Raw genomic sequence first — 14,956 nt, 5'->3', positions numbered from 1 at the left:
GTACAGATGCCAAGAAAATCATCTGTTGTTTTGCCGACTCTTCGCTGAAATTCTGCCCATTCTTCAAATCAACTGCGATATTACACTGGAATAGATTCTTTGAAGTAGATTGGTCTGAAGTGTTTGAAGAAGATCCACTGTGAAAACCACTGTGAAGACTTTCATTGTTCACTGAGCTCGAACTTTCTTCAGAAAACGCTGTTCTTGGAGATCCAGCCTGTGGTGCATTTCCTCTGTAGTAAAGTTCCACATTCTGCTGATAAGCTGGACTGTTGACTTTAGATCTTTTTATCTCCAACTCATGGCTTTCAAGCCTTTCAATCAGCAAATCCATTTTTAAATCATCAGACTTGATTGTATTTTTCAGCATTAGAGCAAAGTATTGCCAATCTTGATCATTGGGCAATGAATCAAACAATTTATCCACCATCTCCTCTTCAGAATATTTGATTTCATGTCTGGCCAACTCCATTTTTAGATGTCCGAATCTCTCGATTATTTTACAAACAGATTCATTTTTCATACAACTGAATAAATCAAACTCTTTACGCAACAATTTCTTTTTGTTTTTGACAATTTCATTACTCCCTATACACTTTTTTCCTAACGCTTCCCACAAACTCTTTAAAGTTTTCTCCTGTTCAAGTAACGAGATAATATCCTCTCTCACTGACTGTTTGATTAATGTGATCATTTTATATTCAGCCACAACATTTTTTTATGTCTATGTCTGTGAAATCTTTTGGATCTATTTACTCTCCTCCCTCTTTCACTGGTTCAATGTATCCATTTGTCAATTTTAACCAGCTTTCAGGAGCAAACGCTTTTACCCAACCCTCAAATCTGTTTTTCCACCAGTTATAGTCTTCAACTTTCATTAGCTTTGGTGGCTTCTGTTGGCTTCCGTACATGTTCTCAAACTTCAAATTCTCCGAAATCTCTCTTGAATATTCTTTCAACTCAGATCTTCTATCTGTCGATTCGGAAGTGAACGCGTTGTAAAATGTGTTATAGAACTCTTCACCGTTGCTTGACATCTTTAATAACCTGAAAGGAATCAAACAAACTTAATCAGTTTAAACAATATCAAGTAATCTGAAATACACTGACACTTGATTGTCGTGAAATAATCTTGACACGGTAAAGTTCACTTTTGAACAAAATATGACACTCGAGCGAAATCAACTTTTGACTGATAATCGAAATCAGCTATATGTCTCTATGAGCGAAATTAAACACTGTATGTCTCTAAGAGCGAAATCCCAAATGTCTGAAAAAGCGAAATCAGGTGATGACCAGATGAGCGAAATCCCTTAGAATTTGTTCACAAGAGCGAAACCAGAATGATCAAATGAGCGAAACTTGGTTGGACATATAAGCGAAACCTTGTTGATCATATGAGCGAAACCTAGTTGATCATATAGGCGAAACCTGGTTGATCATATAAGCGAAACCAATGTGTCTGCATAAGCGAAACCACTTGAAGTTCTTATAAGCGAAACCCTATTGTTCCTATGAGCGAAACCTCCTACTATCCTATGTACACATGAGCGAAACTAGATGTACTTTGGAGCGAAACCTCAATGAACTAAGTGTCACAAGAGCGAAATCATGTGGATCTATGAGCGAAACCATACATTGTCCGAATGAGCGAAACTACATCCGAAGGTAATTTGGTCCATTTTTAAGTCGAATTTTGATATGAAACGTTCAAGGATTTGTTATTATCCACTAATACACATTATGTGAAAAATTTGGCCTATTTTAACCATGGAAACTTGTTCAGATCAAAAAAAAGGTGTAGAAGACAGACAACAGATCCAATTGAGCTAAACTCTTCCTCCTGCGCTCTGATACCACTTGTAGGATCGTTGTTGGACCTGAATGAGTCAATCAGAAGAGTTGTAAATCCGATTCAAAGGCGGAATCAATGAAACGGACACTCAAACTAATTATAATGCTTCTTTGATTGATTTAACAACGTTTACAACCTGAAAGCAATTTGGCAGCACTTCGTTACAAGTTCCAGATCCGTTACCAAATGAATGAAACAGTGCCCCTATATATAGTAGAGGTAGTTTCGCTTATATGGACATGTCCACATGAGCGAAACCTGTTGCTTGTGGTTTCGCTTTTATGGACAGTGTCCATATGAGCGAAACCTCTTGCTTAATCACCAAACTTCGGCTCTCGAACCTCGTGCACTAGTTATTCTAACCTATCCTATTCTATTATATGATACAAGACGAAGACAATAGACGTAATGCACCAACATATAGCTATGTTCAACTATTGCAATGCTGGACGGGATGAATAAAGTATAATACCTGAAATTCTAGGTAAGCACAAAATGAATAATAGAAGTGCGAAATAATACTGAATCTATGTGATAGGTCGTAAAAGAGTATGGAAAGGAAAACGCAAACTAATAAAATCGGAATGTTAAAAACATTAAGATAAAGAACCCGGGTAACAAGTTGAAAGGAAGTAGGGGCATAAACCAAATAACGGAATGAGTAGGGTAAAACCGACACAAAAACGACGTAAGAAGTCATAGAGTCGGAAAGATGATCCGAAAGAAAATGAGTGCAGCCTTAGACTACGGTCAGGGTCAGATGAGTTTCAAAAGCGAAGATAAATTATTCTAAACATAAAAAGGGGGTGCCTTGACGCCTTATGTATATACATATATAATTAAGTAAAGACATGAGTAGAGGATGATCTACGGGATCGCTATACCCTTCGGGTTATAAGCAATATAAAGGTCTACGGGACCAAAATGACCCTCGGGTCACAAATACAAAGAAACGAACAAACAAAAGGGTCTCACCTATAAATACCTTGAGAGAAATTAGTAAATGGTTAATGCTAAAGAATATAGGTCTTAACGCCGAAAGATGTAAGACGATGCATTCGGAGGAAAGATTCTTAATAATGAAAAGTCGGTGTAAAACTAAACATGACGTGATGAGATCACGGACACAAAAAGTAATATAGAATACAATCACATTATAGTGTGAATGACTAGATATGAAATTATAAGCACGCAAAGGGCAAGTGACTGCAAAATAGTATACCCGAAGGACGAGGTAAAAGGTAAAACGATGACTAATTAGTCTAGACGGCAAAGCAATTTATAGTCAAGTAATGTTAAGCCCAAGGTTTATTGGGCCATTTAGAATTATCGAAAGGGTTGATAAGGTAGCATACTGTCTCAAACTGACCGAGGGATTTAGTGGGATACATAGCACGTTCCACGTATCACGTCTCCGGAAATGTTTGGCCGACGAAACAGCTTATATCCACTATGATGATATCAAAATGGATGATAGTCTTAATTACGCGGTGAAGCTGATTGCGATTTTAGATCGTAAGGTGAAAATCTTAAGGAACAAAGAAATTAGTCAAGTAAGGGTCAAATGGGAACACCGAAAGGGTTCGGATACCACATGGGAATCCGAAGAGGAAATGCAACGGCTCTACCCTACATTACTTGATACGTAATCCGGTTTCGGGGACGAAACCCTTTTTAAGGGGGGTGGACTTCTAACACCCTAAAAATATAAAACTTTATATTTTCATTATAAAGTATTAATCAAAGAGAATCGACTAACTAGGAATTTATAACCCAGTTAGTTACGAGTCTTGAAGTGATATATAATAAGGGTTAAAACAGCCAAACTATAATAATTAAAAGTAAAGGGACCTAGTTAGCAAAAAACTTGAAACATGAAAGTTTAATTAGTAAATTAAACACCAAACACACACGTGAGTGTGTGTTTGGGTCGTACAGAAGAAAGAGGCGATCAGGGGTTTCTTTCAAACCCTAATTTTCACAAAAACTCACAAATTGGAGGCCTAATTCAAGTCTAAAACGAAATCTGAACACATATTAGTGATCACCTCGACGAAGAGATCGTAAGGTATATGAAATTTTGATATTTGGTTCCACTTCAAATTTTAGATGAACTCATGAGTTTTGAATTTGAACCTGCATGATTGTTGTATAGTTGGAATTAGAAGTGATATGATGTCTAGGGAATAAACCCTAGATGATTTCTTGTAAGAAAACCTTGCATCATACTTGTAGGGTTTATAATCACCATTGTAAGTGATCAATGGGTTTGTAGAATTATGTTGAACACTAGGATTATCTTTGTTAACTTAGTGTATTTGAGCCCCATGAAGCAAATCCAGATTTATTGATATGAAAATTGGTCATGAACATGTGAAATGATGTTTAAATCTTGGTTAAATAGTTAGTCAAGAACTTGATTTTGAATTGTATGAAATCATGCTCATTAGGTGTTTGATATAATGCCTAAGAGAAGATAAATGTTGAGAATTTGGACTAAAAACGCATATTTGATTAGTGTGATAAATTATGCATTATATACTATAAGAGAGTTCTAAACACCTATGGTTGAACTCTATAGGCAAGGAAATCGGAACGTCAAGCGGACAAGCTAGTGGCGATACGCATTTGAAGGGAACCTTTGAAGGTACGTAACCACGGTCTCGTTACGTTATGTTTGTTATGTGTTTTTACTAGTAGACTTGAATTTAGAATAACGTATGAATTTGGATGTCTAGTTGAAGTGACAAAGATCACTAGATAGTAAATGGGTTAAATGTTGGTTAGAACAAGTTTGGTTTGTTGTAAAATGGTGATTCCCATTAAACAACTAAACGGGTCAAACAATGGTCGAATTTGTAGTGTTGAAGTGATTTAAACGTCACTCATTTAAATTGAGATATAAAAATGTAATCCATGGAATGGACGTGATACGCTAAGATTGACAAGCCCGGGAATGGGTAATTATGGTTAGAAACCAATGTTGATGAACTATGAAAGTATGTAACTTGACCCGTTACATTAAACGAATTATTGTCAAATTACGCTTAGTTGCATTGTAGATTAGAAGTTGTGTTGATTTTAGTAATCATAATTGTTATTGGAATTAATGGAGTTAGAATGAATAAAGAACCGCCTGGTAGTAATCACATTGGAGGTTTTCCACAAGATGAGCCAACGGGTCAAACAATGGTGTAAATTGTAGAATTTGTGTTCTAATTAGTTAGCAATGGCGACATCAATCACAAGAGCGTTAAACCATGAAATTGGTAATGAAGCGCAAGTGATGCTAAGCCCGGATGATGGGCATAAGGCGCCATAGGCTTACTAGTGAAATATAGTAAAATAGATAAAGTTAGAATGGGTCGAACGATAGTATAGTGGCTTTTAGCCGTAATAATCGGTGAGTCAAATTTTGGTATGATAGTCGTAAGGGATATGTCCGTAACGAATTTACAAACATACAGGAAAAGAATCGCCTAAAATGACATATGGATTAGGGTGAAATCAATAAAATAGTTAAATGGCAAAGTTACAGAGTCCACCGTAAATTACGGTCTCCACCGTAATTTACGGTAGACAACAAAACATTATGGTGGTTCACTACTGTCTTACTTGTAACACCCCAAAGTATGCAAATTAATTATGTTACTTAAAATGTCTAGTCATGTTATATTTAACCTAGTTAAGTATTTATATTAGTAGCTTGATTAGAAGGAAGGTTATATGACAAATAAACAATCTAAGTAATTAGAGGGACTAAACTTGTTAAAAAGAATGGAAGTTTTAATAAAACAAATAAAAGAAAAGGGAAAAACACAAACACACATTCTGGTGTGTTTGTGGGATCGATCAGGAGCAGGAGACCAAGAACAAACCCTAGTTTTCAGAAAATCACAAGATTGAGAAGGAATTAAGTGCCTAAACTGATGCATGAACTCCAATCTTTAACCATCTAAGCTTGTTCAACACAAGGTAAGTCGAAAATTCTGATTTGGTGGTTTGTGGAAAGTGGGTTTTAACCCAACCACGAAATTATGTGGGAATCTTGTGTAATTGTGAGTTAGGAATTCACAATAGATTGAGAATTTTGCTTGATTTCTGATTGTTTGAATGATTTAAGCTTTATATCCAATTTGTTGTGAAAGTATGATGAACATGATGATTTAAGGAAAAACTAGTAGGTGAAAATTACTACATGATCTTGAATAGAGATAGAAAAATCAGTTAAGATGGTGTAGGATGAAAGAAAGCTATGAACTTGATTGATTCTTGTTAGATTAGAAGGTGAATAAGTAGAATTATGCTATGAATACTTGTACATTGTGCTTTGTTGATGTTGTGCACACCAAGTGTTTGATGAAATGCCTTAATAAAGATTTCAGCCATGTTAGTCATAAACGCCATGTGTTTTGAATGTGTTTATGATGTATATGTAGATTACTTGATGTCTTGCCAAGTATGGTATAAAGACGAGTATGAGATATAAATTCTAAGTATGAATGGTATTGTTTAGGTATAAAGGAAGAAATTTTGAGTCAAGCAAAGCAACAAGGGAATCAAGATCGAGGTACGCTACTTGTACAATTATGATTTTATTATATTGTTGATTTAGCATAAAATGTGTCGAATTGAATTGAGTATGAAAAAGTAATTGTGTGGACCCTTTTTGGAACGGGTCAAAGAATTAGAATGTAAGAATGAAAGGAATGGTATGAAGTTCCATTTGGAACATACTTATGTGCAAGAATGAAAGTATTTAGTAAATTGCAAACTCGCGGGTGTCATATTGACCATAAATCCGTGGACTGAAATCTTGAGTTAAAGGAAAGGATTTTAGTTCTAACAAAGTTCATTTGTGGTGGCATTGTAGGCAAATCTCAAGTTTAGCTATCAAGCTTCGCCCGGTTCGAACACACTTCAAGCTCGTCATGCGTTCCGCAACTTTTGTAAAGAAGACAATGTTAATATGTTTTGTCTCTTTAGTTATGTCTAGTAGTTAAAAACTTAAGTTTTATCTTGTTTGCCTTTTTAAAACTTAGTCGGTTGTAAGTGTCTTAGCATGATGGTTTCGTATGTGAAAACAAGGTCCGTTTTGATGTAGTACATTAAGTCTTTTGAAACGTAGCGTATGTTAAATGATATTTTGAATATGAAAAACAGGGGACCGCTCCTTTTACAAACGGGTCATGCCCAAATTTCGTTAGAAATAATACGTTGTTATTTTAGTAATTTGAAAGAAAATTTATGGGCGTTACAAGTTGGTATCAGAGCCTAGGTTTGAGGGATTCAAGCATTAGATGCTTGAACTCAAACCGAAAGCTCATGTGAAGTGTGTGTTCGTTCCGCGGCACGAAGCAAGTAAGTATCTTTAAAGTTTGAGTTTTGCATTATGAATAATTTGGTTATGAAACGTTATGGAATTGTTAAGGGATGATGTGGAAGAGTGTGGGATGAAAGGGATCAGTTTGGGTTAAGTCCGGACGGAAAAATGGCTGCAAAGATATAAAAATCGACCATAGTATACTGGGCGTCTCTGTAAGCTATGGTGGCTACCGTAGCTTACGGTAGCCCCTGGGAACATTTGGCCACCGTAAAATAGTAGCATTGCACCGCAAGAAAAAGACGCCACCGTAAGTTACGGTAGCCACCGTAACTTACGGTGGAGACCCTTTTCAGCTAATTTCAAATGTAATGTTCTGTTTGATGTTTTCTATCATACGAGGAGTATTGAGAACATTATAACAAGACTCTAAAGAGTGATAATATGTATGGATGTTGTGTTTCTAAAGGAAGTCATGTATTATTAGTATGATTATATGATGGAAAGGATGAATGAATATTTGAAATAAAGAATGATGTTTATGTGTAGATGGCGGATACGAATGAGAATGAAGTAACACAACCAGAACAACTAAAAACTATGATTTCAGAAGAAGTTGGAAAGGCAATGCAGGCAAGTATCCCCCATTTAGCCCAAAAAGTGGAAAGTCATGTGTTGGAAGTGGTGGAAACGATGATGGCGAGTAAGATGGACGAGTTGAAGGGAATGATCGGAGAAATGCAAGGAAGGAAAGGAACTCGCAAATGCACTTACAAAGAATTTATGGCGTGCAACCCTTTACCTTTCAAAGGAGAAATTGATCCTATAGCATGTCAAAGGTGGATCGCAAGTACTGAGGCGGTGTTCGTGAGGAGTCATTGTGAAAAAGAGGATCAAGTGATGTTTGCCACCGGGTTGTTACAATACCAAGCTAAAGACTGGTGGGATGCTTATAGTAAAGAGATTGGGGAAGACAAAGTTCAAGTCTTGACATGGTAGGAGTTCAAGGAACCGTTTCTAAAATACCACTGTCCGCAATCTGCCATTGACAGAATCCAAGAAGATTTCCTACATCTTCGACAGAAAGACGAAACCATTGATGAAATCACCAACACTTTTCTCGACAAGCTGAAATTCTGTAAAGACATAGCGGGAACGGAAAGAATGAAGATAAACTGCTATCATGGTATGTTGAAGGCGGAGTACCGGGAATTCATAATTCCCGCTAAATGTGAAACCTTGAATGAGCTCATTAACTTGGCCCGAGATAGGGAGATCGAATTAAGAAGACAGGCAGAAAGAGGCGAGAAGAGAGTGTCTGAGAATGTTTCCAGCTCGAGCCCGTCAAAGAAACCGAAATTTCAAGATCAGAGCAAGAAGGATAAGGCGAAGGGTAGCGTTCCGAAATGCAAAACGTGCGGGAAGTTACACACGGGGGAGTGTTTGAAAGGGAAGAAGGGCTGTTACAATTGTGGTCAAGAGGGACATCCATACTATAGGTGTCCTAATCCTTCCAGAATGTGCTACAACTGTTTCCAACCGGGTCATATTAAGGCTGAGTTTCCCAAGCTTCAACAGAAAACCAATAAGGAAGCAAGAAAGGAGGAAGCCCCAAGAGCTAAGGGGAGGATGTTTCAGATCACGACTGAAGAGGCAAAGGACCACCCGAATGTTGTATCAGGTATATTCTCATTGAACTTGATGCCTACGTACGTGTTATTTGATACTGGAGCCAGTAGATCGTTTGTATCAAGTGAATTAGTGTCACACCCCTCTTTTAGAATCGAAAGAATGCATGTGCCATTAGAAGTAGAGATAGCCGATAGTAAGAGTTATTTGTTGCACGAAGTTTGTAGAAATTGTGAAATTATCATTGAAGACGAGAAGTTTGCCATTGACCTTATTCCCATGATATTGGGGGAATTTAAGGTTATAGTTGGCATGGATTGGCTAGTTAAACATCATGCCGAAATTCAATGTGAGAAGAAGTTGATTCATGTGTTAACACCGGGAGGAAAACGAGTAAGCATACAAGGGGAAAGGAATATTAATTTGAAGCTTTGTTCTATAGTTCAAGCATACAAGTATGTACGAAATGGAAGCAAGGCATTTCTAGCCTACGTGGTGGATACTAAGCAGAATACCCCTAAGATAGAAGAGGTTGAAGTCGTGAACGAGTTTCTTGATGTTTTTCCAGAAGATTTGCCGGGGCTTCCACCAGAACGCGAAGTGGATTTTAAGATTGAATTGTATCCCGATGCCAAACCCGTAGCCAAGGCTCCTTATAGGTTGGCCCCAACTGAAATGCGGGAGTTAATGGTACAAATACAAGAATTGCTTGACAAGGGATTTATACGCCCGAGTGTATCGCCATGGGGAGCGCCTGTTCTTTTTGTCAAAAAGAAAGATGGTTCGATGCGCATGTGCATCGATTATCTAGAGTAGAATAAGCTGACGGTGAAAAACCGATACCTGTTGCCCTGAATCGATGATCTCTTCGATCAGTTACAAGGGGCAAGTTGGTTTTCAAAAATAGATTTGCGGTCCGGGTACCATCAGTTAAGGGTGCGGGATGAGGATGTGGCAAAGACGGCTTTTAGAACGCGATATGGGCATTATGAGTTCTTAGTAATGTCCTTTGGATTAACGAACGCGCCCGCCGCGTTCATGGATCTTATGAATCGAGTTTGTCGGGCCATGTTAGACAAATTCGTTATAGTTTTTATTGATGATATCTTGGTTTATTCTCGAAGTAAAGCCGAACATGCCTGCCATTTACGTGAAGTTCTTGAAGTACTCCGCAAGGAGAAATTGTACGCGAAATTCTCTAAGTGTGCTTTTTGGCTTAGAGAAATACAATTTCTTAGTCATGTGATTAATGCGGATGGTATTAGTGGACCCGTCAAAAGTGAAAGCCGTTATGAAATGGGCACCTCCAAAGAACCCAAGCGAAGTGAGAAGCTTTTTGGGTTTAGCAGGCTATTATAGGAGGTTTATTCAAGATTTTTCTAAATTGGCCTTGCCGTTGACCAAGTTAACCAAGAAGAATGAGAAGTTTACATGGGGTACAGATCAAGAAAGGGCGTTTCAAACTTTGAAAGAAAAGCTGTCGAGCTCCCCGGTACTAACCTTACCTGATGGAACGGAAGACTTGGTGGTGTTTACGGATGCATCACACCAAGGGTTGGGATGTGTTTTGATGCAAAGGGGTAGAGTCATTGCCTATGCTTCAAGGCAATTGAAATCACATGAAAGTAATTATCTAACCCATGACTTGGAGTTAGCTGCGGTAGTGTTTCCTTTAAAGATATAGAGGCATTATCTATACGGTACGAAAAGCGCAATTTATTCTGACCACAAAAGCCTTAAATACTTTTTGGAGCAAAAAGATTTAAATATGAGGCAACGAAGGTGGTTAGAACTTCTTAAAGATTATGATTGTGAGATCCTTTATCATCCGGGCAAGGCAAATGTAGTGGCCGATGCCCTGAGCCGAAAGGATTATCCGCCTCCAATTCAAGTAAAGTCCATGAAGATGGTAGTTACACCTCGATTCCTCGAAATGATTAAGGAAGCCCAAATCAAGTCACTAAGCGAAATGGATTCTAGAAAGGAAAGAACAAAGGGGTTTGTGGATAAATTCGAAGAAAGATCCGGTGGAATTAAAACCATGTATGGTCGGATATGGATACCTCGGTTTAGTGAAGCAAAAGACGTGTTACTCGAAGAAGCTCACAAATCCCGATTTTCGGTTCATCCTGGAGCTACAAAAATGTATTTGGATTTGAAGAAAATTATTGGTGGCCCGGCATGAAACGTGATATCGTCAAGTATGTTGCAAAATGTTTGACATGTTTGCAAGTAAAGGCAGAACATCAGAAACCATACGAAAAGTTGCAACCGTTAGAAATTCCGGTATGGAAATGGGAAGAAGTGACGATGGACCTAGTGACCAAGCTTCCTAAGACAAGGAAAGGCCACGATGCTATATGGGTGATCGTGGACCGCCTCACCAAGAGTGCGCACTTCTTACCCATTTGGGAGACTTTCTCTTCTGAAAGGATGGCGGAGATTTATGTTAACGAGATAATATCTCGACACGGAGTCCCTGTATCTATTGTGTCGGATCGAGATACCCGATTCACATCTCGATATTGGCAAGGTTTTCATGAGAGTATGGGTACAAAATTACATTTCAGTACCGCCTACCACCCCCAAACGGATGGTCAGTCGGAGCAAACCATTCAAACACTCATCGACATGCAGCGAGCATGTGTGATAGATTTCGGGGGAAGCTGGGATGACCACTTGCCATTGGTGGAATTTTCATACAACAATAGCTACCATAATGGCATTCAAATGGCACCGTATGAAATGTTGTATAGAAGGAAGTGTAGAACTCCAATTTGTTGGGGAGAGGAGAGGCAGAGAGAAATTGCGCCCAATGATGTAGTAGCTAAAACTAACGAAAAGATCGATCTTGTGCGAGCCCGTTTAAAAGCGGCTCAAGATCGACAAAAGGCCTACGCAGATCGAAGGAGGCGACCTATCGAGTTTCAGATAGGTGATCATGTGTTATTAAAGGTTTCCCCATGGAAAGGTATAATCCGTTTCCGTAAGCGAGGAAAGCTAGGTCCCCGTTAGATAGGACCTTTCAAGATTTTAGCCCGGGTTGGGAAGGTAGCATATCGGTTGGAATTACCGCCAACTTTAGATGGAATACATGACACATTCCATGTGTCACAATTGAGAAAGTGCTTAGCAGATGAGACGACATACGTGCCCCTTGACGATATTGAATTGGACGAAAGATTGAATTTTGTTGAAAGATCGATAGCTATCAAGGATTCCAAGGTAACCCACCTTTGGAACAAAACTATAAAGCAAGTCTTGGTGCAATGGCAACATCGGAAAGGATCGGATCTTACATGGGAGTTAGAAGATGAAATGAGGAAGCTCCACCCGACATTATTTGGTACGTATTAAGGTTTCGGGGACGAAACCTCTTTTAAGGGGGGTAGACTTGTAACACCCCAAAATATGCAAATTAATTATGTTACTTAAAATGTCTAGTCATGTTATATTTACCCTAGTTAAGTACTTATATTAGTAACTTGCTTAGAAGGAAGGTTATGTGACAAATAAACAATCTAAGTAATTGGAGGGACTAAACTTATTAAAAAGAATGGAAGTATTAATAAAACAAATAAAAGAAAAGGGAAAAAACACAAACACACATTCTGGTGTGTTTGTGGGATCGATCAGGAGCAGGAGACCAAGAACAAACCCTATAGTTTTCAGAAAATCACAAGATTGAGAAGGAATTTAGTGCCTAAACTGATGCATGAACTCCAATCTTTAACCATCTAAGCTTGTTCAACACAAGGTAAGTCGAAAATTCTGATTTGGTGGTTTACGGAAAGTGGGTTTTAACCCAACCACGAAATTATGTGGGAATCTTGTGTAATTGTGAGTTAGGAATTCATAATAGATTGAGAATTTTGCTTGATTTCTGATTGTTTGAATGATTTAAGCTTTATACCCAATTTGTTGTGAAAGTATGATGAACATGATGATTTAAGGAAAAACTAGTAGGTGAAAATTACTACATGATCTTGAATAGAGATAGAAAAATTAGTTAAGATGGTGTAGGATGAAAGAAAGCTATGAACTTGATTGATTCTTGTTAGATTAGAAGGTGAATAAGTAGAATTATGCTATGAATACTTGTACATTGTGCTTTGTTGATGTTGTGCACACCAAGTGTTTGATGAAATGCCTTAATAAAGATTTCGGCCATGTTAGTCATAAACGCCATGTGTTTTGAATGTGTTTATGATGTAGATGTAGATTACTTGATGTCTTGCCAAGTAGGGTATAAAGACGAGTATGAGATATAAATTCTAAGTATGAATGGTATTGTTTAGGTATAAAGGAAGAAAGTTCGAGTCAAGCAAAGCAACAAGGGAATCAAGATCGAGGTACGCTACTTGTACAATTATGATTTTATTATATTGTTGATTTAGCATAAAATGTGTCGAATTGAATTGAGTATGAAAAAGTAATTGTGTGGACCCTTTTTGGAATGGGTCAAAGAATTAAAATGTAAGAATTAAAGGAATGGTATGAAGTTCCATTTGGAACATACTTATGTGCAAGAATGAAAGTATTTAGTAAATTGCAAACTCGCGGGTGTCATATTGACCATAAATCCGTGGACTGAAATCTTGAGTTAAAGGAAAGGATTTTAGTTCTAACAAAGTTCATTTGTGGTGGCATTGTAGGTAAATCTCAAGTTTAGCTATCAAGCTTCGCCGGTTCGAACACACTTCAAGCTCGTCATGCGTTCCGCAGCTTTTGTAAAGAAGACAATGTTAATATGTTTTGTCTCTTTAGTTATGTCTAGTAGTTAAAAACTTAAGTTTTATCTTGTTTGCCTTTTTAAAACTTAGTCGGTTGTAAGTGTCTTAGCATGATGGGTTCGTATGTGAAACCAAGGTCCGTTTTGATGTAGTACATTAAGTCTTTTGAAACGTAGCGTATGTTAAATGATATTTTGAATATGAAAAACAGGGGACGGCTCCTTTTACAAATGGGTCATGCCCAAATTTCGTTAGAAATAGTACGTTGTTATTTTAGTAATTTGAAAGAAAATTTATGGGCGTTACATTACGGCAGACCAGAATCATTCAGAGTCTACCGTAACTTATGGTAGATACCGTAAGTTACGGTAGAGTCCAGAAAATTTTGTATTTTTCCTTCACATTTCGATGTCGGAACTTGTTTTTATGTACTATAATAATGTCAAAACTAATGTTTTTAGTGGTTTTGACCCTAGGTGACGATGTGGATCTTACGGATGGCGGTCAACCAAGTTTTGAAGAACCGAACACACTTAAAAAGCTTCCGCATTAACATAAACTATTAAACAATGTTGCTTGTAAACACGACTAAATGATGAATGTTTATTTCTGTTATTTGTCTATGTCAAGCTTTATTTTGAAGTACAACTTAGTTTACTAACTAAGTAATTTTGGAAATTTCAATTTCTGCTTTTATATATACTATATTTTCATGATAATTAAACGAATTAAAGGACGGGTGTTACACCCCCCCCCCCCAATCAAAACCGGTTACAAGGGTGGAGACCCACCCTTGATTATTTTGATTAGTTTATTATGTATGCATTGTACTAAGGGAACACTTTAACTAATGGACCATGGTTTGTTGGAAGATTTCTATTTAAACCACTAGATAACCATCATTCTTAACTTCACACATCAACAACACCATCCATCTTCTTCCTCTCCTTGCTTGGTCAGCCGAACCCACACACAACCACCATCACCATCATTCAAGCTCATTCATTCAATCTCTAGTGCTCCAAGGGTGTTAGAGATCATACAACGAAGCTCGGTGTGTTCGGAAGCTCAAGGACCTCTCTCATCTTCTTTTATCCACCACTTTTCATCACTTGAACTCCCCTAGCTTTGAGCTAGTGGTAAGAACTTAGATCCTTGCATTTTTCATCTTGTTTAAGTGATGAATGATGTATCTTGATCAAAATGTTAAGAACCCTAATGAATCTTATGAAGAAGACATAAATATAAACTTGTTAGATGAAGAAATCATGATATATACAAGTTGTTATGCATGTTGATTATTGTTTACTCATGTAGTTGATATGGATCATCTTATGGTGTTGCTAGATCATGAATAAAAACATGATCTAGCAAGATGAGAAAATAGAAATGTTGTAGGATGATGGAATCATCCAC

General features: G+C 37.6%; 1 long non-coding RNA gene across 1 annotated transcript; it reads left to right on the top strand.

The window, feature by feature from the left end:
* The first annotated feature begins 12,431 nt into the window (after positions 1–12,431).
* LOC110866322 lies at positions 12,432–13,711 on the top strand. Its single transcript, XR_002551327.1, has 3 exons — positions 12,432–12,564; positions 13,106–13,159; positions 13,463–13,711. It is a non-coding gene; the product is annotated as an uncharacterized LOC110866322 (long non-coding RNA).
* Positions 13,712–14,956: the final 1,245 nt, after the last annotated feature.

Source organism: Helianthus annuus, chromosome 7 (genome assembly GCF_002127325.2).
Source record: "Helianthus annuus cultivar XRQ/B chromosome 7, HanXRQr2.0-SUNRISE, whole genome shotgun sequence".
Classification (NCBI taxonomy): domain Eukaryota; kingdom Viridiplantae; phylum Streptophyta; class Magnoliopsida; order Asterales; family Asteraceae; genus Helianthus; species Helianthus annuus.
This window is presented reverse-complemented; position numbering and strand designations above follow the sequence as displayed.